Genomic DNA, 5340 nt, shown 5'->3' with positions numbered 1-5340 from the left:
AGTTGACACTATTGGGAAGAGGACTGTGGATTGTAGAGATGTCATTGAAGATTGACAATAGCTTTTTTGCTCTCCCACACACCCAAATCTGCAAATTTTGTTCATCATCAAAGACCCTTTGCTTTTCTCAGCAAAGTGCAAAACTGTTTGCCTTGAAACATGTATCCCCTTTCCCTTTCACTGGGATGAGTGTGCACACTATATAACTTGGAAGGACATTAAAGCACTGGAGCTGCTTCAGGGCACAGAAACTATACTTGCTCTTCAAAGGACAGCTTCTCAAGCCACTTCTATAGTGTCAAGACAAATAGAACTCTTTCCCTTCCCTCTTGAAACCCACAGTAAGATGTGTCAGAGTCTGGTACTCAGAAGAGTTAGTTCTTATCATCGTTCTTGTTATCACCCTCTGAGGGGTAGAAATGTCACACTGTCCTTTGAGGATACACCATATGAGGATACATCAACCTGTGAGCACTTGACTTTGGCTTCCTTGGCAGAAGCCAGATCAGCCTCATCAGAGGCTTTCCACTTCATCAGGAACATGAGTGCTCTTTCCACCGGAGTTGGTAGCTCCAATAATCCTCTGTGACTCAAAACCTGGGACAAAGCCTCTTGGCTTTTCTGACTCACTTCTTCTTAGGTTTGCCCTCCTCTCCCTTACTGTCAGAATCAGAAACAGCTCTGCGCTTGCCTCCCTCTGACTCATCTGTCTCGTGCTGTTTTCTGTGACTGCAGAAACTCAGCAATGAGGTTCTCATCTGCCCCCCCTATGTTTGTCATCCTCATCTGAGAAACCGTTCCACTTAAGGGAATATTCCACTTTACCCTTTACCACACAACAGTGGATAACTTCTTCCACCACATACTCTTCTTCCTCATTCAGCACCTCTACCACATATTTTTCTTATTTAAGTTTTTCCACATGGTGCCTGCCAGCTTTCTGGTGATGCTGAAAGGGTGATGCTGCTCAGAGCAGCACCCAAGAGCCAGAGAAGAGTCGGTGCCGTGCTGTTGGCTTGGTGTGGGGCTCACTCGGGACTGGAGCCCAGGAAAGCAACGAGCCTTGTTGGCTGCGGTGGAGCCCCTCACTGAAGCCATGAACCGCACAGGCCCTGGACAATGGCTGTCTCCTCTGCTGAGCCGCTTCAATCTATCTTCTATCCTAACACATACATTTTTATCTAAAATACATAATACACCTGTTCTTTCATAGCACCATAAGGTGACTATCATCAGTAATAACTGTATACTTTTAAAATAACTTAAGAAATATAACTGGATTATTTATACCTCAAAGGATAAATGCTTGAGGGGATGGATACCTCATTCTTCATGATGTGTTTATTTCACATTGCATATCTGTATCAAAACATCTCATGTACCTCATGTATATATTTCTCATGGCCTCCATGTAAATATATACACACTCTGTACCCATAAAAATAATAAAATGAAGTATTCAAAAGAAAAAAATAAAATACATATGAAATTATATCACTTTTCTCTTTCAAAAACCTACCACAGATAGCCCTCTGACATCCACTATAAAATTAAACCCACATTTCCTGATTCATTTCTCAACACTTTCCACACTCTGTAATTCACTATTCTCTAAATATTGTCATGTTATTATTTTGCTTGATGTATTTTATTATGACTTATTTTCTATTTCAAAAAATTCTCTCATCTATTAGTGATTTTTAAACAGCTAGCTTAAATATGAAGACTTTTCTGCAGCTGGATTTAATCTTTTTTTTTTTTAAATCAGACTTAGAGCTTCACATTATACCTTAAAAATAATCATTTATGTTAATATGTATCTTTCTTATTGTATTGTAATCTCCCTAAAGACAGATAAGGCAATGCTTATTGGAACATTCACTCAGTATGAGTGATCAAAATGTTATTAGGTGTAACAATATAAGTTTGTAAATGTTATTAGATTGTATTCAAGTAACATAACATTTAGATATCCCAGCAAAATGAGGAGTCCACATGAACATGTGACATTGGGTAATAACAATGTTGTTAGTGGACATCCTTGCTCTGTTCCAGATCTTTCTCTAGAGGAAAGGCTTTCAGTTTTCTCCCATTCTGTATCATATTAGTTATGTGGCTTTTATTGTGTTGAAGTATTTTTCTTCTAGACCCATTTCTTTAGGGTGTTTATCATAAAGATATGTTGAAGATTTTAATGCTTTTTCAGCATCAATTAGAATCCCCTTATGGTTTTTTTTTTCCATTTTATTGGTATGATGTATCACACTGTTTAATCTGCATATATTGAACCATCCTTGCATCCCTGGGAAGAATCTCACTTGGTCATGATAGGGTTCTCTTATAGGTGACCTGCCCCTTCTATCTAGTTGCCTTTAAGATTTCTTCTTTTGGATTTGTCTTAGAGATAACGATGGCTGTGGGTCTAGCAATGGTTATCTTGTATGGTATCTCAGAGTTATTCTCTGAATTTCTTGAGTTTCAATGTTGTCCTCTCCATTGAGGAGGAAATTTTCTTGGATAATATCCTCAAATATGTTTTTGAAGTTGCTAACTTTCCCTCCATCTCTTGCAGTGATGCTAGTGAGTTGTATTTTGTTTCTTTCTGTAATCCCATTATTTCTCAAAAGTTTTGTACATACTCCTTTCTACTTTGCTTTTGTTTGAGTTGATTTGGAGAACTGTTTTTTGCTCTAAGATTCTTTCCTCATCTTGATCTATTCTCATGTTAATTCTTGATTCTGTATAAAATTCTTGTAATCAGTTTTCAGCTGTCTCAGATCAGTTTGATTCTTTCTTAAAATGACACTTGTGTCTTTCAGATCTTGTATCACTTTATTGGATTCTTTAGATTTCTTGGATAGGGTTTCAACTTTCTCCTGAATCTCAATTATCTTTGTTTTCTTCCAGATTTGAAATTATATGTTTGTGATTGGAGTCATTTCAGCCTGATTAAGAAACATTGCTGGTGAGTTAGTGCAGTCATTGGGAAGAAGACACTCTAGCTTTTTGAGTTGCCAGAGTTATTGCACTGGTTCTTTGTTATCCATGTGATCTGATGTCACTTTTATCTTTTAAGTTTCTGTTCATTAATGGGGCTCTTTGTTTTTCATATTATTTGGTGCCCTTTAGGATTTAACTCTGGTATAAGTTGGGTACAGTCAATTGGCTCCATTACTGGATGATTTTAGGGAGTACAGACTCAGCTCAACACTCCTGGGCTGTGTGTTTTCAGCCTGGCAGTGGAGCCAGGCTCACAGGTTGGTTCTCTGGACCCTCTAGGTTAAGCACTTGCTGCACTGGAGGGTCTGAGGTGTTCCTGGTCACTAGCAACAACACTCAGTTGGTAGGTGCCAGTGAAAGCACTTTGTTGTGACAGTGGAAGTTGGGTACACTATCATGTGTGAATGTGCCAGTAAGGGTTGGGCAGTGGAAGCAAGGTCCATGCAAGCATGTATTCCAGCAGAGCAGAGGGGGTAGTTGTGGGCAAGTGCATTCCAGCAAAGCAGTGGATACAGGCTTTTGGTTGAGTGTGTTAGCAAAATAATGGCAAGAAGCTGTGGGCAGGTACATGATGGTGGGGGGCTTGTCTATAGATGTTATCTGACGGTTTTGTCTGCTGGCAAAGGAGCTATGGTGGTAGCCACTGTGAAACATGCTGGTTGGGCATCTAAAGCTATACTGCAAGTGGCCATGGCCAGGCAGGGATCCCAACAGAGGACACCAGACGGAGGAGTGCTTACATAGACTGGCCCCATCCCGTGTGCAAGACAATTCTTCTCTTTCTAGGTCTGACAGTCAACCAAAGACCAAAGCCATCTAATGGAACATGGCAAGCCTTGGGTGATAGGTGTTCCTGGCTTTGCCTCACTGCAGCTGTTCCCGTGAGCTTCACACAGCTTGGAGGTCTATCCCTGCCCCCTTTCTAAGCAGCTCTTGCTGCCAGCTCAGATGTTTGTGGTGATTGTGGGGTATCCTGCAGCTAGGGTTCCAAAGGTCTGTAAAGACAGTAGGCCAACATTCTTCTGTTTAACTCACTTCCCCTCCAGGAGCTCCTGGCAGACCAGGAATCAGTCCTGGTACTAGAAAGCACCTTACAGGGTTCTCAACTTGCTCTCCACTCAGCTCATGGTCTGTATCCTCCATCTGTCTACTCTCAATGCCTTCTCTTTGAAGATCCAGTTGCAATGTGCCAGTATTTTTGATGATATGGTCTCTTAGTGGGAGATGCTCTTCCTGGCTGCATCTACTTGGTCATCTTGACCCTTTACCAGACTTGTTTTAATGCCACAACATTGTTCACATTTTCTTTATTGATTCAATTCTTTGTCCCTCCAGGACCATTTTTTCTCTTCTCCATGTGCTCCATATACTGGGAAGCTAAACTGATCTATTTTAAGAACGTGGTAACTTCCTGGTTTAATCTTTGAAGTTTGTATGTTTCCACAATTTTTTCATTTCCTCTAGATTTTCTATTTTTTACATATAGAAGTGTTCATAACGATCTGTGAGAATTTTGTGTATTTTGGTGGGATCTATAGTAATATCACCATTGTCATTTCTGATTGTGCTTATTTAAAATCTTTTATTTTAAAATAATTATGAATTTACAAAAGTTGGTGAGCTAGAATAGCTCACATGTCCTTTGTACTCTTTCCCCAGTCCTCACTATGAGTTAAGCATTCTAACTTTTTATGAAGTCCAACTTATTCATTTGTTTTTCTTGTATGAATGGTGCTCCAAGTGTCTTGTCTAAGAATTTTTTAGGAATCCTTAGGTCTCAAAGACTTTCTAGAAAAATTTTTCCTAAATGTTTTGTACTTTCCATTGTATATTTAAACATTCTGAGTTAACTTTTGTTTAAGGTATGAGGTTTTAGTTGGGGCTCATTATTTTGACTACAAATAAGTTGTGACATAAAATGACATCACAATAATTACACATGCACTACATACATAGAGGATTCTATGTAAAATATCATTAAATAAAATGTAGAATTTGTTAAGCAATAAATAGAATTCAGAATGATATAGTTACCTTGAAAGTAAATTTACTTTACTAATTAATTTGTTTTCTAACTTACTCTTTTCACGAGACGATCTCATACAACTTGAAGTACAAAAATTAATTGTTTGGTTATAAAAATTAGAAATCTTCAAAAGGATTTGTAAGCAATATGTTTTCTCATGACAGTTAAATGTACTTTGTCACTAAGCTGCTGTTTTCCTCCTTTTCAGACTTTTGTTAGAAATATATTTTATATTTTTGTTTATTATGATTCAGAAAGAAAAGATAAATTTAGAAAGGGAAATTAAAAACTTGTATTTTATATATAAAGACAAT

General features: G+C 38.3%; 1 pseudogene; it reads right to left on the bottom strand.

The window, feature by feature from the left end:
- Positions 1–374: 374 nt before the first annotated feature.
- LOC101029006 (chromobox protein homolog 1-like) lies at positions 375–4357 on the bottom strand (annotated as a pseudogene).
- Positions 4358–5340: the final 983 nt, after the last annotated feature.

Source organism: Saimiri boliviensis, chromosome 9 (assembly GCF_048565385.1).
Source record: "Saimiri boliviensis isolate mSaiBol1 chromosome 9, mSaiBol1.pri, whole genome shotgun sequence".
Lineage (NCBI taxonomy): Eukaryota > Metazoa > Chordata > Mammalia > Primates > Cebidae > Saimiri > Saimiri boliviensis.
This window is presented reverse-complemented; position numbering and strand designations above follow the sequence as displayed.